Here is a 26,375-nt window from a genome sequence, read left to right as displayed (position 1 = left end):
CCGCCAGGAGAAAAGCACAATATAAATGTTATTTGTCTTGTCTATTCTGCTTCATAGAAACATCCAATAAGCATTAAAAATTCATTGTTATTTTAATTTATTCATTCAGCATATGCCATCCACTGATGCTACTTCAGCATGGAGTGAGTAATGTCCCTGCTTTTAAGGGACAACACTAATGTATACCTGTCTGTTGCTTTCACCGTTTAGGATGATTTTCAGAGGTGCTCATTAGTGATTATTCTCATTTTTTCGGCATGGCATGTGACATATGGTAAGTGCGGCATTTAAGAGATTAGCGGTAGTGTGAGGCAGTCCTTCACCTTCATGCTGTGTGCCGGGTCCGGCCCCCTTCCTTTGCTTCTGGTCAGGGCACATCATGTGGAAGTAACATGTCCTGACAATGCCCCAGTTCCCATAATGAAGCCTATTGGATTTCCAGGGAAAGGAAGCACTTGTTGTGTGTTCTCTCTGCAAAATGCCGTACAGTAAATTGCCAGCGATGTATTCCTTCCATCATGGAAACACATTACTAAATTCAGAATGCCGCTTCTGAACTTCTGCCTCTGGCCAATACAACTCGGCTACTCCGACCTCATGCACACCGCTGTGCAAACCTGCAGTGAAAATAAAACTTATGATATAATGAATTGTACGTGTAGTACGGATAATGAATAGAACATGATTATCAGCAAAGAAGAGTCTCCTTTTTATTTTCAGTTATATAGCTTTATTTTTTTTAATTTTTTTTATAACATTGTATTATTCTGTCACAGTTGCCGTTTTAAAACCACACTCTGTCTTTTAAGTTATAAAACAAAGCAGAAATAATGACCCTTTGAACTTCCCTGCAGTAAAACCTTATTTCAAGCTGTCTCTCACTGTTTCTTGGATGTTTAGGTGCTTCAGAAAACACGACTGTATTCCACCCAGTGGGTCGAATTGCTCAGAGAAGCTCTATTGCATAGATAACCGAAGTTTTTTTTAACTCTTCCTGTACTGGAAACAATACAAGTCTCATATCTATGCTACTAATGTTCTATTTCTTCTGCTGCAGCCAAACAGATCAGCAGGGCTACCAGGCAACTGGTATTGTTTAACCTCCTTGGCGGTAACCCCGAACTACGTTCGGGGTAAGCCGCGCAGGAGGTTTTCTCCGGCCGTGCTGGGCCGATTTGTTTAATTTTTTTTTTTTGCTGGACGCAGCTAGCTAGCTGCGTCAGCACACCGATCGCCGCCGCCCCGCGCTCGATCGCCGCTATCCGTTGCGCCGCGCGCCCCCCCCAGACCCCGTGCGCTGCCTGGCCAATCAGTGCCAGGCAGCGCTGAGGGGTGGTTCGGGACTCCCAATGACATCCCGACGTCAGTGACGTCATCCCGCCCCGTCGCCATGGCGACGGGGGAAGCCCTCCAGGAAATCCCGTTCTTTGAACGGGATTTCCTGATCGAAGCGGGCGGGGGGATGCCGCTGAGCAGCGGCTATCATGTAGCGAGCCCTGGGCTCGCTACATGATATAAGAAAAAAAAAGAAAAAAAAACTGCTGCGCTCCCTCCTGGCGGAATTTTTTATACCGCCAGGGGGGTTAAAATGAAATACATAGGACAGCCTCCATATCCCTCTCACTTCAGTTGTCCTCTAAAGATTGGATTAACATCTGTACGTGAGAGGGTAGCATTAGTTTGCATGGAATGTTTTACGATACATTTAGCAGACTAGAAGCTCTGCTCTCTGATTGGCTGCTGAGGGGAGATGCGCGCCATTGCTCTCCCCACCTATTAAATAAGCCCCAAGACAACTTTATGTGCCTTTCTGGCATCTTGCTTTGACAGTTATTGAGCCCAGCGCTGGCTTCCCTACATCTGTTATTGACTTTACTGCTCGATTGGGGTCACTTCTTCATCCATAATTTAGGGCATAATAAAAGCCAGCTGGGTAGATCTCCGGCTCCTAGAGGAACATATTCAGCCCGTCTGACACCAGAGGCAGGAGAATGAAAGCGCTTCATACACAGACTGACAACAGCGATCACTTTCCTCATCACTCACTCCTGTATCAGGGAGCTATTGGCTGAGGTACCTGGGAGTTCTCAGCTCCCCTGCAGTTATGTATGGATGACATGCTGCAAAACAAATCAAGCCCAACAGTTTCAAACAGAATATTTCATTTTAAATGTGAGTTATATATATCTTAATACAGAAATTTAAAGTTGACCTGAACTCTTGCACAGGATGGAAAGAAAACCTAGAGAATTGCACCCCGTATGTATTTAGAGAGATTAGTCTATTTCCCCCTCATCTGTGACTAATTACCACTGTAATTTGATCTCAGCTGTGTCAGCTCAGGAATCTCCTCTGCCACAGTAGAGCAGCTAATTTGTAAACAGGATGTTTAAGTGGACCTGAATTCTTAAGGTGCCCATACACTCGTCAGATTGGCAGCAGATAGATAAGAAATGCATCTGATGATCTATCTGATGCGTTTTTAGAACATTTTTTACCAGGATAGAATTCCAATAGATTTCAGTTTGAAATCTATTGAAATTCGATCTGATGGCATTTTTTTGCCATCAGATTTCCATTAAGGCCAATGCAAAATGATAAGCAATCTCATCAGATCGACCTAAATTTTCCATCCTGCACGTTCGACAGAAATCCATCGAAATCGGCCATCGATCGGTCGATTGGCCAAACGATTTTCAATCGATCTGGATCGATCGTTCGGCCAGAAAATCGGCTCAGTGTATGGGCCCCTTTACACAGGGTACAAGGAAAACCTAACAGTATTGCACCCTGTGTGTATTTAAAGAGTTTAGCCGGTGTAATTCCCCCTCATTTGTGTCTAATCAATAGTTGCAATTTGATCCTCCCCTGTGTCACATGACTGCCTATGGCACATAAGCAGATAAGCCCATTTGTAAGCACAGGCTGTAAATAATAGGTCTGCTTCCATGAATCAGGAAGTAGAAACTGTAAAGCTTTATTTTGGGATTTGTATCAGCTGTAACAAAGAAATGTGTTTTGTTGAAAGGTTATTATGCTGTTGTGTATCTTTTAGAGCAGAGAGGAGTTCTGAGTTCAGGTCTGCTTTATCACTGTCTGATTCCATGAGAGCAGGAAGTAAACACACTGCAGACTTATTTCAGGATTTGTATCAGCTGTAACAAAGAAATGTTTTTCTTTAAAGGTTATCATGCTGTTGCTTATCTTTTAGAGCAGAGAGGAAGTTCAGAGTTCAGGTGCGCTTTAAGAGGGCTTCCTACAATGAAGTCAGGGAACGTACTTTACTGCCACTGTTAAGATCCCATGTCTGGACTATTTCCGAAATTGCATATTTTAGTGCTTTGATTTATTTCCTGGTTTTGCTTATTCCAGTCAGTAAACTGCTTGTTCAGTGTTTTCTTGTATGCATGCCATAAATCTAGAAAACGGCATAAAATCCAAATCCCAGGAGCCCGTCTGGTAGGAAGATATAGGGCTACACTGTGAGGTTGGTGTAGTCATTACAGAGTGGCTCTATAAGCCTGTGCCTTCTGGCTTTGCCCTTAAAGGGGAACTGAAGTAAGAGATATACGGAGGCTGCCATATTTATTTCCTTTTAATCAATACCAGTTGCCTGGCAGCACTGCTGGTCTATTTCTCTGCAGTAGTATCTGAATAACACCAGAAACAAGCATGCAGCTAGTCATGTCAGATCTGACTTTAAAGTCTGAAACACCTGATCTGCTGCATGCTTGTTCAGGGGCTATGGCTAATAGTATTAGAGGCAGAGGATCAGCAGGGCTGCCAGGCAACTGGTGTTGCTTAAAAGGAAATAAATATGGCAGCCTCCGTATACCTCTCTCTTCAGTTCCCCTTTAACCATTTGCTTACAGGTGGTCCATTACTTTTTATTATTGTTATTTATTTACAATATATAGTGCCAACATCTTCTGTAGCGCTGTACATAGTGCAAAATAAAAGAGGGGAGCATAGATTCATGAGACATTCAAAACTGCAATCCAAACATCCAGCAATACAAATACAGACCTAGTTGATATGTGGTTTGAGACATCACCAATACTGGTTCATGTTCATATGATATATTAACCACTTGAGGAGCACAGGCTTACACCCCCCTAGTGACCAGGTGATTTTTTTTTTTTACAATTCTGCACTCTGCAGCTTTAACAGTTTGTAGCACAGCCATACAACTTAGACCCAAAATTAATCTTGCCTCCTTTTCTGCCCACCAAGAGAGCTTTCTGTTGGTGGGATCTTATTGCTACTGTGATTTTTTTTTTTTCATTAATTATTGTATTTTTTTTAAATAAAAATGTGAATTTTTAATTTATTCTGCCTCCCTCGAGATCCAGTCCATGTGATCGCCTCTCATAGGCATCAGCCTATGAGAGGGATCAGATTGCGAGCCTCTCCTGGGGACAGCTCAGTGACAGAGCTGTCCCCGTACAGCGCTGAACTAGATTGCAGCACTGTACAAGTAATTGAGGGCCTTTTTTCTTGTATTTACAGCCTGCCTGCTCTGATCGCAACTGGCAGGCTGTTTACGGAGAGGAGCTCCGTAACTTAGCAGGGATGCGCGATCCCAGCTAATCTCCGCTTACAGGACCTGACGCCAGTCGGTAGGCGTTAGGCGGTCTTGTAGGTGCCACCCTCCCACCGCCAGTGGACGTTAGGCGGTAAGGAGGAGGTTAAAGCTGAATAAATAAAACTACGAGGTGGTCCCTGCCCTTGCTTATAGACATGTTTTGTTACGGGAGATTGTACGTTGAATTTATTTGTAAGTTGAGTCCTGTGTTATACATGGTGAAATGTGGATAAACTAATGACAACAGTTTATACAATACTGTAACATTTAAAGGAAACCTGAGACGACTAAGTATAAAAGTTTTTTATACATATATGGGGCTTCCTCCGCACCGATCACTCGTATGCCGTCTTCCTCCGCCTGCTCCTTCTCTTGGTAGAAGCCCCGTAGGTTTAGCCATTCGGGGCGCACTAAGTATGCGCTGACTGGCCAAACTTACGGGACTTCTACCGAAAAGTGGAGGCAGAGGAAGACGGCGTGAGAGCGATCAGTGCAGAGAAAGCCCCAGGTATGAGTATATAATATAATCGTGTGTGTGTGTGTGTGTGTGTATATGTATGTGTATATGTGTGTATATATATATATATATATATATATATATATATATATATATATATATATATATATATATATATATATATATATATATATATATATATATATATATATATATATATATATATATATATATATATATTCTCTTTTATACATAGTCGTCTCTGGTACACTTTAACAATAAAAGAAAGTTATAAAAACAATTACTGTATTTCTGTACATGAAGAGAACTGGTCAGTCTGCCAAAATATTGTGGTGCATGCAATAAACTGCGTTAAAGGACATCCGATGTGAAAAAAAAAAAGTGATGAGAAAAACAATTGTATCTATACTCATTCTCCTAAAAATGACTTTTTTAGATATCCCACAGTTTTATTTTATATTTCAATCTAGATTTACTTAGTTTTTAATGTTTCCTTGTCTCTGCTCAATGACTCCATCATTGAAGTATGCCAGAGCTCAAACTATGAATTATTGACCATTTTTATCTCTTTCCTGCTCTCAGAAGCCATTTACTAACAGGAATGTGTTTTATGGCTGTAATTACTTATTAGTGAGGGCTATGCTATAGTATGGCCCAGTCTGACCCGGTCCCAACCCAGGCACTTGCATGCCTGATGTTTAACGCTTTCAGGCAGAGAAAGGGAAAAAAGGAACAAAGCATAGTTACTTGTGTGCTTGGCACTGTACATACACATGTCTATCTCATCATGTTACATGTCACCTCGGGTATCCTTTAAGCAGAATTAGGTGTGTAAAGCTTTACCGCATGACGAGTAGAGCACAGTGCATTGTTTGCATAGTGGGGCCAGGTGTCACCATGGAAGGACTGACACTTGGGCAGAAGCGAATGAGGCTCCAGACATTATTCCTCCCTCTCTCTCTCCATGGGCCCCCTCTGTGTCCCCCTGCAGAGTAGAGTGCAGCAGTACAGCTGCCGAGAAGAATGGACACATCAGAATCATGTGAGATTCACTACCACTAGACTACCAGGAAATCTATATGGTGTGGTGGGGGGAACCACTAGCATACCTCCCAACTTTTTAAGATAAGAAAGAGGGGCACTTAAGCCACGCCCCTGACACCCCCCCCAACACAGCCATAGTCACGCATACCAAGAATTCATAAGAAAAATATGTTGTTTTATAATTCAAACCACACTGGTCTTTTCTATCCTGGTTCATTTTCCTTCATATTAACACATGAAAATAAGAAATATATCAATTTAAAGGACGGGAATAAAGTTTAGAGTCAGTTAAACCTATTTTTCGGTAGAAAAAGATATATATTTACATAGATCTGTAAATCAGTCCTGAAAGAGGGACAAATGAGGAGGAAAGAGGGACAGGGGTCCCATAGAGGGACTGTCCCTCCAAAAGAGGGACAGTTGGGAGCTATGCACTAGTGTGCCACCCACCTAAAAATACCTAGGTACGCCACTACCTGGCCTGCCTCACATAATGGGCCATACAAAGCTTTTTTGTATCCAAAACTCTCACTCTTCTGGCTGATCAGTGGATGCCTTGCCTGTCCCACACTGGACAACTTCTGCCCAGAAGCCAGGATCAGTAGCAGTGATGTTACAGGCTGCCGTATAAAAGGTGACATGAGAGCAGGAGTCTAAGTTTAGCGCACTTGCAGCATTTCTCCGATAACAGTAACAGCAAACTGATAGAGCGTTTTCTTGCTGGATGAAGTTACTCTTTCAGCAGATCAAAGCCATGGCCACACTGACAGGAGTAGGCAGAATAAAGCTAACAGCAAACATATTATGCATTAGATTGTGACCAAACATTGCCGCTTGCCAGATAAGGGTGGAAATATTTTATCTCTTGGTACTTCTGCCAGATTAATGCCATCCATAAGCAGGAATGTTGGATCTTTCCCAGGCTTATAAAGTGTGTCGGAGAGGCTGTTAACCGTCTGATATGTTGCTGCCTACTACCAACTGAGAGGAACATGATACTCCATGGACAGTATACCCCTTATACAGCCCCCTATACCCTCCCCAACCCTATTGACTGTATACTTCTATGCTGCCCCCTATACTATCTTCACCTCTATGGACTGTATACCCCATATACTGCCCCTATACCCTCCCACTCCATGGACTGTATACTCATATACTGCCCCTATACCCTCCCCACCCCATGGACTGTATACTCATATACTGCCCCTATACCCTCCCCAACCCTATTCACTGTATACTTCTATGCTGCCCCCTATACCATCCTCACCTCTATGGACTATATACCCCATATACTGCCCCTATACCCTCCTCACCCCTATGGACTGTATACCCATATACTGCCCCCTATACCCTTCCTACCCCTATGGACAGTATACCCATATACTGCCCCTATACCCTCCTCACCTCTATGGACTGTATACCCATATACTGCCCCCTATACCCTTCCTACTCCTATGGACAGTATACCCATATACTGCCCCTATACCCTCCTCACCCCTATGGACTATATACCCCATATACTGCCCCTATACCCTCCTCACCCCTATGGACTGTATACCCATATATTGCCCCCTATACACTCCTAACCCTTATGGACTGTATACCCATATACTGCCCCTATACCCTCCCCACCCCTATTGACTTTATACCCATATACTGCCCCTATACCCTCCTCACCCCTATGGACTGTATACCCATATACTGCCCCTATACCCTCCCCACTCCTATGACTGTATTCCCATATACTGCCCCTATACCCTCCCCACCCCTATGACTGTATTCCCATATACTGCCCCTATACCCTCCCCACCCCTATGACTGTATTCCCATATACTGCCCCTATACCCTCCCCACCCCTATGACTGTATTCCCAATAATATGTTTATCAACTAGGCTGCGCTGTCCGCAATATATTACATATATACACTGTCCTCCAAGGTTGAAGTCAAAATTAGAATTGTCCACAAAGTTTCCACACACTCCAATGGGATCGCTGTCACACTTTTCCAGATAGAAATTACAATACGTTTTAACAGTAATTATAACTGAGTTTTAACAGTATTACACTATTGTGTTCTTATGTGTTTTTATTGGAGGAAATTTTACATTAAAGAAAAGGTGAAGATTTGAGAAAGTGCCTTGTGGAATATATTTAAACGCTAGATCAACCTGCTTTCTGAGGTGGTAAAAATCCGGCGAGCAGAATCAGAGATGGAGTGTGTGGTCACGTGTGTCGCACTTTTGATCACTGAAACACGGGTGGTGTGTGAATGAATGCATACAGAGTTACGCTATGTGCAATCTTGTATTGTTATAGGAAGTGGAGAGCGCAGTCCAGCAATCGTATTGTATGACTGTATTCCCATATACTGCCCCTATACCCTCCCCACCCCTATGGACTGTATACCCCATATACTGCCCCATACCCTCCTCACCCCTATGGACTATATACCCCATATACTGCCCCTATACCCTCCCCACCCCTATGGACTGTATACTTCTATGCTGCCCCCTATACCATCCTCACCTCTATGGACTATATACCCCATATACTGCCCCTATATCCTACTCACCCCTGTGGACTATATATCCCAAATACTGCCCCTATACCCTCCCCACCCCTGTGGATTGTATACCCATATACTGCCCCCTATACCCTCCCCACCCCTGTGGACTGTATACCCATATACTGCCCCTATACCCTCCTAACCCCTATGGACTGTATACCCATATACTGCCCCCTATACCCTCCCTACCCCTATGGACTGTATACCCATATACTGCCCCCTATACACTCCTAACCCCTATGGACTGTATACCCATATACTGCCCCTATACCCTCCCCACCCCTATGGACTTTATACCCATATATTGCCCCTATACCCTCCCCACCCCTATGACTGTATTCCCATATACTGCTCCTATACCCTCCCCACCCCTATGACTGTATTCCCATATACTGCCCCTGTACCCTCCCCACCCCTATGGACTATATACCCCATATACTGCCCCTATACCCTCCCCACCCCTATGAACTGTATACTTCTATGCTGCCCCCTATACCATCCTCACCTCTATGGACTATATACCCCATATACTGCCCCTATACCCTCCCCACCCCTATGGACTATATACCTCATACACTTCCCCTATACCCTCCCCAACCCTATTGACTGTATACTTCTATGCTGCCCCTATACCCTCCCCACCCCTGTGGACTGTATACCCATATACTGCCCCTATACCCCCCCCACACCCCTATGGACTATATACCCATATACTGCCCCTACAACTCCCCACCCCTATGGACTATATACCCATATACTGCCCCTATACCCTCCACACCCCTATGGACTTTATACCCATATACTGCCCCTATACCCTCCCCACCCCTATGGACTATATACCCATATACTGCCCCTATACCCTCCTCACCTCTATGGACTATATACCCCATATACTGCCCCTATACCCTCCACACTCATATGGACTGTATACCCATATACTGCCCCCTATACCCTCCACACCCCTATGGACTATATACCCCATATACTGCCCCTATACCCTCCGCTCCCCTATGGACTGTATACCCATATACTGCCTCCTATACCCTGCCGCCGCCGTAGAGATATGTAGAGGGTGCACTTTTCTTGCGTCAGACTGGCCGCGATTGGCTGAAGTTACGGAACCCGGTGCAGAAGAGGGAGAAGACTGAGGACGGCAGCGTGAGAACGATCCGTGCGGATGGGGCTGGAGGAAGTGCCAGGTATGTATAACACTTTTTTTTTTTATTTTATCAGCTCTGGTTTCCTTTTACCACTTGAGGACCGTAGGCTTACACCCCCCTAGTGACCAAGCTATTTTTTACAATTTAGGCCACTGTTAGCTTTTAATGCTGGGCATACAAGGCTTGATTTTGCTGCTCGTTTCTCCTGCTCGATCGATTCCCCGCTCTATTCTGCAGGCGATTCTCTTATCTTCCGCTTCTTTTTCTTATCTTTTTGCATTGTCTTCAATGCGGAATCGAGCTGCAAAACGATCGGGCCGGAGACCGGACATGTCGGAAATGATCTATCCAGCCATCTAAATGGCTCAGAATCGAGCTGTGTATTCCCAGCTTTAGCCCTCGCTGCAGGGCCATACAACCTAGCACACTAGTGATTTGATGCAGGCAATGTGGGCGTCCGCTAGTGGTGGTAGTTTTGGCGCTGCAATAGGCGCCTATTGAAATATTAGCATTGAGATGTAATTTGGGCAGCACCTAAGAAATTAAGTTTTTTTTCCCTTGCAGGTGGGACATTAATGCAGAGGGAGTTTTAGGGTTAGGCATCAGGTAGGATGTTTGTGCAGAGGGAGTTTTAGGGTTAGGCATCAGGTAGGAAGTTTGTGGGGGGGAGGGTTAGGGCTCGGGGGGAGGGAGGATTCTGTGTGAGAGTAGGCTTAGGTTTAGCAATGGTAAAATATCAGTATTAAATACCGATATTTTACTATTGGGATTACTGCTTGCCAGGGCCGGCCCGCTCATGAGGCAGGGTGAAACTTTTGCCTCAGGCAGCAACATTTCTAGGGGCGGCATCCGCCCGTCGGTGGGTGTCTGGAGCCGGCCGCCGAGCTGGAGGGGTAGCGGGCAGGACGGGGGTATCGGGCCTAGTGGCGGGGAGGGGGTCGGACCCCCCCCCCCTCCCTCGCCTGGGTCCCCCGATCTGCGCTCCCCTCCAGCCTTAAATAGATCAGAAGCAGCCGCTACTCGTAAGAGGCACGGGCGGGGAGGACTCACCTCTTCCTCGTTCCAGCGTGCGCTCCACTGACGTCATTTCTTGCAACACCGTCCACTTACAATACAGTGGGCGGCGTTGAAGGAAGTGACGTCAGTGGAGCGCACGCTGGCCTGGAACGAGGAAGAGGTGAGTCCTCCCCGCCCGTGCCTCTTACGAGTAGCGGCTGCTTCTGATCTATTTAAGGCTGGAGGGGAGCGCAGATCGGGGGACCCAGGTGAGGGAGGGGGGGTCCGACTCCCTCCCCGCCGCTAGGCCCAATACCCCCGTCCTGCCCGCCACCCCTCCAGCTCGGCGGCGGCGCCCCCCCCCCCTCCCCACGGGGGGGGGGGACGGGGGAATAGCAATAATTTTTTCAAAATTTGCCTCAGGCGGCAAAAAGTCTAGGGCCGGCCCTGCTGCTTGCCTAAATTTCCATGTGCCTTTTTTGATGTACGCCCTGCTTACCACCTTGGCAAACACACACAGTTACACATATATACACACACACATATACATATATATACACACACACACACACACACACACACACACACACACACACACATATATATATATACACACCCGCAGATATACACACACATGCATATACATACACACACAGATATATATACACATGCACACGCACACACACACTGTCGCTACAGTTTGCATTCTTGCTACTACATTTTATGCCACCGCAGGCAAGACTACACACAGCATACAGTGCCAGAGTACGTTGTGCCAGCTGCCTTTCAGTTCTGAAAACACAGCACAGCAGATGTCACCGTGAAGTCCCCAAAGTGCCACTCCTGTTGTTCTGACACCGATAATTATCCACCTGTTGTGTTCGGGTCACATGATCTGCAGGTTTCATTGTGAAGAAGCTCATTATTGATATAAAATAATCAGGATGGACGTGAGGCGAGATGACGCACAATGCCACAAACGCCAAGCTGGAGGAGTCCTGAGAACTGGGGGGGTAGTAATAAGCTAGCCCTGAAGGGGTTACTCGCCGCATGCGGGCGTGTCCTATAAAAATACATTCGTTGCTCGTGGGCTAACGATCAGCTTTAATTACAAATGAAGGAGTCTATTTTTCTGTGGTAGTTTAGGAAACTCCCTTGTTTAATAATGGCATCAAAGCAATGAATTCACGAAGACTGTTGAATTTTACATGCTGTGTATAACGTGATCTACCCCACAGGGACCAACACTTACTAATACAGTTGGTGTAATCACTTATTCCTAACGCTGTATTTGCTCAGAATTCCCCTCCCTCCACCCCAGCACTGTCCATTTCAGTTAAAGGAACACTATCAATGCCCAAGTGTTCTAAAATGACAATGTACAAATAATGTCTAAGTAGCTGTGTAAACATTTTCCTACTTTTCATGTTAAATATCAGAGGCAAAATCTTTAATTTGAGTGTAAGATTTAGCTATATTGGGACAAATCAATTGCAGAAGGGGTGTCTGCTTCAATGCACAGCCAGTGTTGCATATCAGACTACAGAGTATTTTTCTCTGAAAGCAAAAGCAGTATAAAAAGCTGTGACAATTACAAATGTTCATAACAAGTTTCCTCTGCTCTCTTTGGACACCTCAGTCAGAAACACAGGACACAGAAACTGCAGCTGTTGGGAGCTTTCTCTCACATACTCAGAGTTACACACAGGGTTAACTGATCAAGTGTGAGGGGAATTTCCCCTCTCCTTGTTGCTCATTCTGCAGTTTTGGCGGCAGTAAAGTTTGAAAGTATTTTGATAACAGTAAACTAAGAGGTTGCCAGTGAAATCTATACACCAGTACGTAGCAGCACGTCCCAAACAATTCCTATCTCAATTGAAAAAAATATGTAAATCGATAGTGTTCCTTTAACTTTTATATGAACAAACGCTAGAATTGGATTATTCTACACTTACAAATAGCAGTCATGTGACTGCACTGGTCCAAGCGAGGGTTGTAAGCTTTTGCCACCTTAAAGTGACAGTGAAGCAAAAAAAAAAATTATGATATAATGAATTGTATGTGTAGTACAGATAATTAATATAATATTAGCAGCAAAGAAAAAGAGTCTCATAGTTTTATTTTCAGTTATATAGCTTTTATTTTTTTCTATAAAACAATGTCAAACATATGACTCTACGGCAGAGTGCGCCGACTTATCATATGCATAGCGCTGCCCCCCGCTCAGTGACGTACTTCCTGCCGTGCAGGAAGTATGTCACTGGGATTCCTGTCAGTTCGCCCATGGGTGCCGCGACGCACCACACTCCCGTCAATGAAATTCCTTTGTTCCCCATTGACTCCAATGACTTTGCCGCTGCACTGCTAAGGAAGTCATACGGTAACACGCTGCTGACTTTGTGGCGTTTTCGAAAACTTCCAACTCAACGCGGTAAGTGTGCTAGGCTTTACCCTGCGGAAGGCAATGCACACACTTGCAATGCAAGTGTAAAAGGGGCCTCATATACACTCAGGACATAAATAAGAAAATTATCATTATTTAAGAATGTTAATGCAATTGTTAATAGACCCCGTTGTTATAACATAGTCAATGATGAATATTGTATTCAGCTTGGAATTGGACCAATCATATGTACTTCCTGTCATTTTTGATTGGTCCAACTCCAACCTGGGTATGTTTGTAAGTTTGCATGAAAGTAGCAAGAGCGTTCATGCATCATAGCTGCATTATTGAGGCTTGGTGCATTCATGCTTTAAATTTGTTTTATACTTAAAAATAAACAACAAAAACGAAATTTCATCTGAGCTAATGTGAAATATGAATATTTATATTTGTCCCCTTATAATGTAATTTTAGAAAACGATCTTCAGTCTTCAATCCCCGGTGATATGCTGTAACTGTCAGAGTAACTTTCAAATCTCGCCGTTGTTAGATTATTAACAGACTGCAGCGTTATCAGGATTTCCCGGAATTCCCCGCACCTGTAATTGGCTCGTTTCCTCTCTCAGCAAACAGCCTGAGGTCAGATCATGTACAGCCTGCATCAGAATGGAATATGGCATCCAGCGCATCTCTCACATGTGCGTTACAAGCATCAGAGAGGGAAAACATTCTCCTAATCTCCCACAGTCACAGGACTGCTGGCTGCTTGTGTACTGGCCTGCCATGCAGACTACTGGCACAGTGCAGAGTGTGGCAATAGAGAAGCAGCTCATTTTTAAAGGGGAACCATAATGAGATATGCAGGGCTGGATTTACCATAAGGTACTGTAGGCACATGCCTACAAGCGCCTGATGATGGAAAGGCGTGGTCACTTCCCTTCCTGAGTGCCTCCCTCCCTCCTTCCCTATGCAGAGTCCTGAGTGGAGTGTAAATGAGAGGTTATTCACCAGGGTCTTGGCATTCCACTGACCAGATACCCTTCAAGTCAGGAGCACCTCTTGCTACCTAATTCTTGGGGGGCACCTCTAGCTGCTTAATACTGAGGGTACCTCTGGCTACCTAATACCAAGGGGCACCTGTAGCTACCTATGACAGGTAAGGGAGACCTGACAGTTAGACCTTGTGGTGCGGTTAGGCAGATGTTTGTAGGTTCGTGGAGAGCAAAGTCTGGGGTGTCAGGACATCTGTGCCTATAGGCTCCTGTGATGTAAATCTGGACCTGGAGGTATGGTAGAATATTATACATAATTCAGGATTCCAAATTTTACGTTAAAGCAAACCTGAACTGAAAATTAAAAGTCAAATTAAACATACACACATCATACTCACCTCCCATGTAGTCTACTCATCGATCTCTTTCTCCTCCCCTGCATCCTGTTTGTCCACTGTGATCCATGGAATTCTCCATCTCCATTTTGAAAATGGCCACCACCACATAAGTTTATTGGTCAGCACACAGTTAAACTGTAATACTGTAATATTGCTTGAGCCATAGGGAAACATTGGCATTACCTTGCTCATCAGTTGTCCGTTCAGTTATAACTAACAGCAAATGAAAATGATGAACTTCTGAGAGGAACTGACAGTGAGGTTAGTTTGTAGTATTCATTTGCAGGTACATCATGTATTTATTTTGTATTTATTTTAAATATTTTTACTCATTTCAGGTTCACCTTAATTATCCTGACTTCAGCATCAGAAACAATGGGGGGAAAGAGGCGCCCAAAAAGGTATAAAACAAGGTTAATAAAAACCCCAATAAAATATAGAATAGGATGTGGCTTAAAGTGGATCCAAATAAAAAATACAAGATTTCAGAAATAAAATCTATTTTCTAAATTATAATAATAAATAGCAGCCTTTTTTCAGCTGCATGACGACAAATATAAAATATTTTACATTTATTGGAGGAACTTCTCCCTTCCTTTCATATTGCCGGGAAATAATCTGGCAAACTGGTGGAGTAGATGGTGTCCGGCAATGGAGGAATTGCTAATGGCTGCCCCCTGTGTAACCCTAGTTATGAAAAGAGAAGGGTGAAAAGCATGCACTGAAATGCTCATAGGCTTGAAGGAGTGTTTATTTATATTTGTATGTGTGACAGCGGTGCAACTAAATATTTTGAATTAAAAAAAAATGTTTGGTTTGGATCCGCTTTAACTCAAAATGACACCATGTGTAAAAGTAACCATACAAGTTAAAATTTTCTTTATTTTTATTCAATTCGAACAATTTTTCGGTTGATCGAAAGTTGTAAAGAAATTGTTCGATTTAACAAACATGTTTGTTCCAGATTGCCACCATTTTGGGAAAAAAGATTGTAAATGTCAAAAAGTGGTCGGTTAGAAAACCCTCCTGCATGGCGACCTTTCACTCAATCAATTTTTGATGATTTTGCATTTTCATAGAAGTACATTTTCCACAGTGACACTTATCATCATATTCCATCTCTGTACATTTATCAATATCTCATGTGATCATCATTTTAGTGTTACCATTACAATTACCACTGATCACCACAGTGCTACTTACAACTCACACTTTATTTTGCTACATTTTGCTGTTTACTAATTTCTGTATTTTTTGGACTATAAGACTCACTTTTTCTCCACCAAAAGTGGGGGGAAAAAGTCACTGCATCTTATAGTCCAAATGCAGGGAGTTCCTGTCTTGTAAACACCTGCCAATACAAACCTCCAACCTGCCGCAATGTTGGGGACTTCCTGTACTGTGCCCATGCAGAGGAGGACGCAGGGGGCAGAAAAGGACACATAGGGACACAAGGGGCATAGAGGAGGACACAAGGGGCATAGAGGAGGACACAAGGGGCATAGAGGAGGACACAAGGGGCATAGAGGAGGACACAAGGGGCATAGAGGAGGACACAAGGGGCATAGAGGAGGACACAAAGGTGCATAGAGGAGGACACAAGGGACATAGAGGAGGACACAAGGGACATAGAGGAGGACACAAGGGGACAGAGGAGGACACAAGGGGACAGAGGAGGACACATGGGGATACAGGCGGACACAAGAGGGACAGAGGAGGACACGGGGAGGTACAAGGGGGCATGAGGTATAACTGGGCATAATCCACAAGAGACCCCTTCACCATGGATGCACCAGGTTTAGTATATATTTTTTCCCCCTGGTTTTTTCCTCTAAACCCAGGTCTGTCTTATGGTCAGGAGCGTCTTATAGTCCGAAAAATACGCTACATAAATAAACCAAGTACAATACAATACAGCTACATATTATGATAATTCTACAGAAAGAAAAGCGCTATTCCATATATATTATTTTTACATTACATACCATTTTCATCTTTTCATGATATACAGTATATACAGTACATGTACTCTTTCATAATTCCATCCTTTTTTTGTTTATACAAATCAAATTTGGTATGCACTGAATATACAATTTATTCTGGTTAATTGGTTGAATACAATATGACAATCCATCGCACACCATACAATTCTCAGTAAAGTTGGTGTGAATTTTCCAACATGTCCTACCTAAAAAAAAAAATTAAATAAATTAAAAAAAAAAAAAAACTAGAAATTTGATCAGATTTCTCAATCAAAAAAAAAATCCTGTTTCTGGTACAACTCATCGTAATGGGGTAAAACCGAACAGAAAAATAGCAATGTGTGTGGCCATCTTACTGTTAAGAAAGTTTTTGGAGTAGATGACTCTATGAGTCCAAATTGTTCGATGTTTTTTATTGTGTTTTTCCTGTTCCCGCGCCTGCATGTGTGGCGGAGTAGGCTGCTTGTTTATGCTTGTATTAAAACATCAATAAAAAGAATTTAAAAAAAAGAAAGTTTTCATTTACACAATGGCTGTAGACAGTGGCGCCGTGGCCTGAGATGGAGCGTAGCTCAACGAGAGCTGTAGCCGTGTGTGGCCTCTGGTCAACTATCACCGGGGAGATCACCTTGCTAGATGGCAGCATGAACTGGATGGAGTGCATCAGCAGTGTCACCCAGTAGTGTACATGCAAGTATCATCAAAGAAGTACGGCTACTAAAAGGTGGTGCCAGCAGCAGCAGGAAGAGGTGGTGGTGACTGCTGGTGCAACGCTATATAACATGTCAGTGTCTTAAACAGTGAAATAAATGTACAATTTTCTTTGCAGTACCTATACAGTATGATCAATGCTACAGCAAATGTACAGTGTGTCTTAAAGGGATACTGTAGGGGGGTCGGGGGAAAATGAGCTGATCTTACCCGTGGCTTCTAATGGTCCCCCGCAGACATCCTGTGCCCGCGCAGCCGCTCACCGATGCTCCGGCCCCGCCTCCGGTTCACTTCTGGAATTTCTGACTTTAAAGTCAGAAAACCACTGCGCCTGCGTTGCCGTGTCCTCAATCCCGCTGATGTCATCAAGAGCGCACAGCGCAGACCCAGTATGGTCTGTGTCTGCGCAGTACACTCCTGGTGACATCAGCGGGAGCGAGGACACGGCAACGCAGGCGCAGTGGTTTTCTGACTTTAAAGTCAGAAATTCCAGAAGTGAACCGGAGGCGGGGCCGGAGCATTGGGGAGTGGCTGCGCCAACACAGGATGTCTGCGGGGGACCATTAGAAGCCCTGGGTAAGTTCAGCTCATTTTCCCCTGACCCCCCTACAGTATCCCTTTAAACAGGGAAACAAATGAAAGCATATTTTTTTTCAACATGTGTAATGTTTTTGCTTAAAGGGAACCAGAGACGGAAGTATTATGAAAAAAAGATGTTATACATACCTGGGGCTTCCTCCAGCCCCATAAGCTTGAATCGCTCCCTTGCCGCTGTTCTCTGCTGCCTCTATCGCTGGTACCGGGTCCCCTCACTTCCGCCGGACATGGCCAGTCTTCCGCATGCACAGGGGCTCCCTCCGGCTCTTTACGCATGCGCCTGTGCAGTACAGAGGGAGCGCACTGCGCTTGCGTTGACTGGCCGAAATGACGGGACCCGCTACCTGCGGACAGAGGCAGTGGAGAAAGGCGGCATGGGAGCGATCCAGGCTGGAGGAAGCCCCAGGTATGTATAAATATGTTATTTTATTCGTCTCTGGTTCTCTTTAAAGCTGCAATATGTAACAGACAGTTAACCCTGTGTGAAAATGGCCTCAATTCACTAAGCTTCCTGTATCTCCTGTCTTTAATAACATTTCCGAGCTGTTCCTAGAGTTATCACCACGGTGATAAGGCATGTAGTAAACTTAATTCTTCTATCTTTAAGTTAAGGAGTGATCTCTAACGTTAACATTTCAATCCTTAAAATAACTACAGAATTCTAAAGTTAAAGACAGGCTGTTAATTATCTGCATGTGACAATAACTACAGAGGAGGTAACTTAAGGACAGCTATGATAAAGATAACTCTCTCATTGTGAAAACTTATCTCTATGCCTTAATAAGGCAAAATCGATGTGTGGTGGTAAGTTTTCTCTTGCCTTATCTCCAGCATGATCCTAATGAATTGAGGACAAATGGCCTCAATTCACTAAGCTTATCTCCTGTCTTTAAAAACTCTTCTGAGCTGTTTCTACAGTTATCACCATGGTGATATAATTGTGATAACTCTTCTGAGCTGTTTCTACAGTTATCACCATGGTGATATAATTGTGATAACTCTTCTGAGCTGTTTCTACAGTTATCACCATGGTGATATAATTGTGATAACTCTTCTGAGCTGTTTCTACAGTTATCACCATGGTGATATAATTGTGATAACTCTTCTGAGCTGTTTCTACAGTTATTAAAGACAGGAGATAAGCTAAGTGAATTGAGGCCAATGTCAGAATGAATTGAAATGAAGATCATTTTTATTGGGGTGGGCAACAGATACAGTATGACACAACTCCTATGTGTTGGATTTGTACTAAAGCAGCATACAATAACTCCTAGGCAGAGCAGGATCATCCACTAGGCAACCTAAGCAGATGCTTGGGGCCTAGTGGGTGTCAAGGCGCCCATCTGCAACCTTCTTTGACCTCTCTCCACTTCAGCTTACCAAAAGGACCACAAGGGGGGGCCCAAATCTCCTATCTTGCCTAAGGCCTCGTTACATTTTAATCCATCTCTGCTCTTAGGGATGACAGTTCTCTATGCTGCTAGTGAAAACCCCCTTGCTCCACCCCCTTTATGTCTGCCTGTGGTGGGATCTGTTCACATTGGCTGCAGTGCATCCTGGGAGCAAATTATTTGCTCAACAAAAGCCCATTCTGTGCTTAATGTGGGAAAAGCGCGATTCACCGCAAGATCGAACTTACTCGTTGCTCATCCCTACAAACAACATTCCACAGTGATGCACCTGCCAGCTGTAAAGATGTCACCACCTGTGATAAATTTAAAAATGTAAATCAGGGAGTGGAAAGATTTTACAGTGGGGAAACACTGACTAAATAATTCATAATGAGTATTGTAAAATAAAAGCAATTGTAATCCTTCAATTACATTCAGTAAAGTTCAGCATTTCCCAAGTGGCCACGGCTCTACCGCTTACTAACCCCCTTCCTTTATAATAAAGCCATTGCAAAGCGTTCATGGAAAAGGAAAACTCCCTGCTGTGTGTTTGGAGCTACAGGATTAACCTGAACTCTTGCCCAATCATTCCATATCTGCATTGGCAGCCGTTTATCAGAGACTTGAATACCGCACCGGGCATATTGATAAGGAAAGATGAGAGCTACTTCAGGAAACGAAATACCTTCTTAAGTGTTATTACACCAGGGTAAGGTTCATCAGCAGAGCTGCAGGGACTGCTATAGCGACTTCTATGGTACCTATCTGTTCATCCTTGCTTCTGCTCTATCACCCCATTCCGCTTTCCTGTTTATGTGGGATACCAGATTTTGGACCGACCATATTTTTTTAGACTGTAAGATGCTCCTGACCATTGGACACACCTAGGTTTAGAGGACAAAAACCAGGGGAATAAAATATATACTAAACCTGCTGTGAATAGGCATCTTGTTTATTATGCCCCCTTTGTACCTCATGCCCCTTGTAACTCGTGTCTCCCTGTGTCCTTCCCTGTCCCCCATGTGTCTGCTTCTGTCCCCCTTGTGTCCTCTATGCCCCTTTGTCCCCCTGTGTCCTCCTCTGCATGGGCACAGTACAGGGAGTCCATGACATTGTGGTGGGTTGGAGGTCCGTATTTGCAGGCGTTCAGAAGTCAGGAACTCCCTGCATTTGCACTGTAAGACGCAGTGACTTTTTTTCCCCCACTTTTGGGGGAGAAAAAGTGAGTCTTATAGTTAAAAAAAATACCATAATTTGATCATTTGCTGTTACCTACACATTATTTTTGAATAAAGCTGTTTTTGGAAAAAATAAGGTGAGAGGAGCATTGTCAAAATTAAGCTAAACAGGAACAACTTATTATAAGAGGATTTTTTTTTGAGGGGAAAGTGCTGAAAAGTCATTTTATAGATACGATGTGAAATAGGTAAACAGATAATTAATTCACAACAAGTTTTGGGAATCGGCTCCTATGTCACATGGCTCCTCTTGATTGTGTCACCCTGTATAGGGACAGATATGTAAGTCACATTATCACAGATGTACAGTGCTAATACCTTATTGAAAATGAGCAGAGAGACAGAATAATCCCATTCGCCATCTGGAAAACATACACGTCACCTCCCAGCGATCTGAAGTCTAAAGTATCGTGTAAACTTGGCCTTTTCTCCAGAAATTACAGCAGCTTTTATTCTTGCAAGTAAATCTAGTCTTGGAATATCTGCCATGAATGCGCCGGTTTATTTCAAAACACTTGCCAGATTCACGGAGTGCTGCCAAACTATGAATATATTCATCAGCGTGTATGTAGGTGGTAAATGGAAAATCCAGTCTGGCCAAGGATCAGGCTAGTTCCTGGATGAGAGGGGAAAACTTTGCTTTACAAATTGAAACACATGAGGCTCTATGCTGAAGCCTAGTTTTGTTATTCTGGCTTCATCAAAGGTCAGAGCTAGCTACACAGCTAAATACAGAGTCTATACAGGACTAACTATACTGGCTACCTATACTGGGGGCAACTATACTAGCTGCCTATACTGGGGGCAACTATACTAGCTACCTGTACTACGGCAACTATACTGGCTACCTTTACTGAGGGCAACTATACTGGCTACCTTTACTAGGGGCAACTATACTGGCTACCTATACTTGGGGAAACTATACTGGCTACCTATACTGGGGGCAACAATACTTGGCTACCTATACTGGGGGCAACTATATTTGGCTACCTATACTGGGGGCAACTGTGCCTGGCTACCTATACTTGGGGTAGCTATGCCTGGCTACCTATACTGGGGGCACCTATGCCTGGCTACCTATACTGGGGGCACCTATACCTGGCTAACCTATACTGGGGGAACCTATACCTGGCTAAGCTGTAACGGGGGCAGCTATGCCTGGCTACCTATAATGGGGGCAGCTATGCCTGGCTACCTACTGTATAATGGGGCAGCTACAGTGGTGTGAAAAACTATTTGCCCCCTTTCTGATTTCTTATTCTTTTGCATGTTTGTCACACTTAAATGTTTCTGCTCATCAAAAACCGTTAACTATTAGTCAAAGATAACATAATCAAACACAAAATGCAGTTTTAAATGATGGTTTTAAATATTTAGTGAGAAAAAAAACTCAAAAACCTACATGGCCCTGTGTGAAAAAGAAATTGCCCCCTGAACCTAATAACTGGTTGGGCCACCCTTAGCAGCAATAACTGCAATCAAGCGTTTGCGATAACTTGCAACGAGTCTTTTACAGCGCTCTGGGGGAATTTTGTCCCACTCATGTTTGCAGAATTGTTGTAATTCAGCTTTATTTGAGGGTTTTCTAGCATGAACCGCCTTTTTAAGGTCATGCCTCAACATCTCAATAGGATTCAGGTCAGAACTTTGACTAGGCCACAACAAAGTCTTCATTTTGTTTTTCTTCAGCCATTCAGAGGTGGATTTGCTGGTGTGTTTTGGGTCATTGTCCTGCTGCAGCACCCAAGATCGCTTCAGCTTGAGTTGACAAACAGATGGCTGGACATTCTCCTTCAGGATTTTTTGGTAGACAGTAGAATTCATGGTTCCATCTATCACAGCAAGCCTTCCAGATCCTGAAGCAACAAAACAACCCCAGACCACCACACTACCACCACCATATTTTACTGTTGGTATGATGTTCTTTTGCTAAAATGCTGTGTTACTTCTACGCCAGATGTAACGGGACACACACCTTCCAAAAAGATCAACTTTTCTCTCGTCGGTCCACAAGGTATTTTCCCAAAAGTCTTGGCAATCATTGAGATGCTTTTTTTTTAGCAAAATTGAGACGAGCCTTAATGTTCTTTTTGCTTAAAAGTGGTTTGCGCCTTGGATATCTGCCATGCAGGCCATTTTTTGCCCAGTCTCTTTCTTATGGTGGAGTCATGAACACTGACCTTAATTGAGGCAAGTGAGGCCTGCAGTTCTTTAGATGTTGTCCTGGGGTCTTTTGTAGCCTCTCGGATGAGTTTTCTCTGCGCTCTTGGGGTAATTTTGGTCGGCCGGCCACTCCTGGGAAGGTTTATCACTGTTCCGTGTTTTTGCCATTTGTGGGTAATGGCTCTCACTGTGGTTCGCTGGAGTCCCAAAGCTTTAGAAATGGCTTTATAACCTTTACCAGACTAATAGATCTCAATTACAGTACTTTTGTTCTCATTTGTTCCTGAATTTCTTTGGATCTTGGCATGATGTCTAGCTTTTGAGGTGCTTTTGGTCTACTTCTCTGTGTCAGATAGCTCCTATTTAAGTGATTTCTTGATTGAAATAGGTGTGGCAGTGATCAGGCCTGGAGGTGACTACAGAAACTGAACTCAGGTGTGATGAACCACAATTAAGTTATTTTTTAACAAGGGGTGGCAATCACTTTTTCACACAGGGCCATGTAGATTTGGAGTTTTTTTTTCTCACTAAATAATAAAAACCTTCATTTAAACCTGCATTTTGTGTTCAATTATGTTATCTTTGACTAATAGTTAACGGTTTTTGATGAGCAGAAACATTTAAGTTTGACAAACATGCAAAAGAATAAGAAATCAGGAAGGGGGCAAATAGTTTTTCACACCACTGTATGCCTGGCTACCTATAATGGGGGCAGCTATGCCTGGCTACCTACTGTATAATGGGGCAGCTATGCCTGGCTACCAATACTGGGGCAGCTATGCCTGGCTACCAATACTGGGGCAGCTATGCCTGGCTACCTATACTGGGGGCAGCTATGCCTGGCTACCTATAATGGGGACAAGTATACCTGGATAACCTATACTGAGTTTGTTTGTTTTTTTGCACTGCAGCTATAACGTGTGGTGCAAATTGTCGGGTGCTGTGCGAATCCTCACAAGTTTGCCTCAGGCAGCAAAAATTCTAGAACTGGCCCTGGGTTCAAGTGTCTCTAACAACATGCAAATAATTACTGTGCATGAATCAGTATTTACCGAATACCTTAGACTACCTTAGCGAATGGTTACCAAACAATTTTAGACCTATTTTACCAAATGTCACCCACATTTGTAAAATATTTAGTGAATTTAAAAAGAAGAACTGAAATACCAAATGAGGTATTTTACCAAACCGTTTTGATTTACAGAACTGCCATAAGTGAATTGAGGCCATTGCTGTCACTTGGCTGTTTGCCTCCATAGGAGGAAATAGGACTGTCTGGCACGATGCACCTAGGTGGAGTTAGCTGCATCTATTTTGGTGTTGTAATGACCAAACAGGCAAAAAAAACATTGTGACCATCATCTCAGAGTTTCTCATTGTGAGAAACTGACACGGGGACAACCATCTAAACGCTGGCAGATTCATGATATCTGCTAAAAGGCAGGTCAAGTGAGCATTTGACTCATCACACAGACAAAAGCTCTGCTCTTTAAAAAAGTATCTATGAGCCATTTTCCACTGGCTGTATGGCCTGGTGCACACCAAAAACCGCTAGCAGATCCGCCAAATGCTAGCAGATTTTGAAACGCTTTTTCTTCTTTTTCTGCAGCGTTTCAGCTAGCGTTTTGTGTAGCGGTTTTGGTGTAGTAGATTTCATGTATTGTTACAGTAAAGCTGTTACTGAACAGCTACTGTAACAAAAAACGCCTGTAAAACCGCTCTGAAGTGCCGTTTTTCAGAGCGGTTTGCGGTTTTCCTATACTTAACATTGAGGCAGAAACGCATCCGCAATCCAAAATCTGCAGCAGCCCGGGAGTATGCGTTTCTGCAAAACGCCTCCCGCTCTGGTGTGCACCAGCCCATTGAAATACATTACCCTAGCGGATCCGCACCCGCAAGCAGACCGCAAAACGCAGCGGAAACGCTCCGGTGTGCACTAGGCCTATTTGCTTTTTTGGCCAATTGCTAATGCCCTGCATGCTGCATTTTCTGTGTGATTGTGATTGCCCTGTATTAGGCTTTAAAATACTCGCTGCGAATTGCCGCTAAAAACACAACACAAACACATTTTATGGTGAAAATCACAATTGGCATCACAGGGTGTTTGCGATGCTGAACGTGATGATTGGTGGAAAAGGGCTCCTTTTACACTTAATCAGTTGCTCTCAGTTTCAACTGAAAGAAAACTGATTTTCAAAGTAATGCCCATGTTTTCCTATGGCACAGTTCCCACTTAAAGAGGAACTCCAGCCTAAACAAACATACTGTCATTAAGTTACATTAGTTATGTTAATTAAAATAGATAGGTAATATAATCTCTTACCCACCCTGTTTTAAAAGAACAGGCAAATGTTTGCTTTCATGATGGCAGCCATCTTTTTGGTTGAAAGGAGGTGACAGGGAGAATGAGACACTTCCAACTGTCCTGTGTGCTGATCACCCTTCCCAGTTGCTAGGCAACGTGTATAACAACATAGGAAATCCCATCATGCTTTGCACAGCATCAGGGAAAAATTGCCCGGCAGTTTTCTTTGATGGGTGGAGCTTAGCTAAAAATAAGGCTTATGTAAGAAAAACAAAGTTCTGATGCTGTGAAACTGTTAAAGAAACACCAAGCCTTTTCAGTGCTGCTGAGTAGATTTTTAGTCCGGAGGTTCACTTTAACGCGTTTTAACTGAAATCTTTTTCACAATGCACTGCTATGGAAAAAACGAATACCAATGAATACTAACGCACACTAACGCATACCAACGCATTAAGTGTAAAAGGGCCCTTAATCACTTAGGGCCCGTTTCCACTAGAGCGAATCCGCATGCGTTCTCTGCATGCGGATTCGCACAACCTATATAAGTGGATGGCCCTGTTTCCACTTGTCAGTTTTTTTCCAGCGTTTTTCTGTGCAGGATTTTTCTGCACGGTAGGGCCTGCAGAATTCGCCTGCGTGAGGAATGCAGGCGATTCGCAGGCTATGTATTTAATAGGGAAAACGCACATGCGTTTTTTGCCGCGAATTCGCATGAAAACGAATGCAAATTGAACCAGGCAGTGACATGGTTAAATTCGCATATACCCTGCCTATGCGAAATCGTATGCGAAATCGCGGCAAAAAACGCACGCGGAATCGCATCCGCATGCGATTTCGTCAGCGGTGGAATCCCGGTGATTCGCACCGCACTAGTGGAAACGGGCCCTAACTGTTACACCCAGACAGGACATAAAAAATGTAAAATGAAGAGAGGGTATGTTACTTAATTTTTAATTTGAGCATTTCAGAGATGTCAGAGATTCATTTTAACAAATAATAAGTAAAAAAAAATAGTAAAAAAAAATCTATTACAATTTATTGATGCCAAAGACCACAAAGCTCACAAACTTGGTCATTGAGTAATTGTGTGTTAGGGGAAGTGGGCGGAGCCAACACCAGCCAAATACATACAAGGGCAACGCCAGGTCATCAGTGGGCGGAGACAAATACAAATTTCACTGGGAAAATGTAAACTGCAGCCATTCTCACACTGTTAATGGAAGGGTTCTCAAACTTTGCACAGTTGGTGACTGGGATTAATATTCAGAAATGTGGGTGGAGCCTACAAAAGCCAATCACAATTCACCTATTGATTTTCAAGGGGAATATTTAATTGCTGCCATTCTTGCACTGTTAATGGCACAAGTGTCAAACCTGGTACA

At 43.6% G+C, this 26,375-nt stretch overlaps 1 long non-coding RNA gene across 2 annotated transcripts; it reads right to left on the bottom strand.

The window, feature by feature from the left end:
* Positions 1–80: 80 nt before the first annotated feature.
* LOC137562750 (uncharacterized) lies at positions 81–25,102 on the bottom strand. Of its 2 annotated transcripts, none has more exons than XR_011030182.1 (3): positions 25,016–25,102; positions 20,844–21,141; positions 81–617 (listed from the first exon to the last, which is right to left on the bottom strand). It is a non-coding gene; the product is annotated as an uncharacterized lncRNA (long non-coding RNA). The 2 variants fall into 2 exon arrangements; XR_011030183.1 differs by having other exon boundaries at positions 25,012–25,096.
* Positions 25,103–26,375: the final 1,273 nt, after the last annotated feature.

This window comes from Hyperolius riggenbachi, chromosome 3, assembly GCF_040937935.1.
Source record: "Hyperolius riggenbachi isolate aHypRig1 chromosome 3, aHypRig1.pri, whole genome shotgun sequence".
NCBI classification, from domain to species: Eukaryota; Metazoa; Chordata; class Amphibia; order Anura; family Hyperoliidae; genus Hyperolius; species Hyperolius riggenbachi.
Note: the sequence above shows the minus strand (reverse complement) of the source record. Positions and strands in the feature narration are given on the sequence as shown.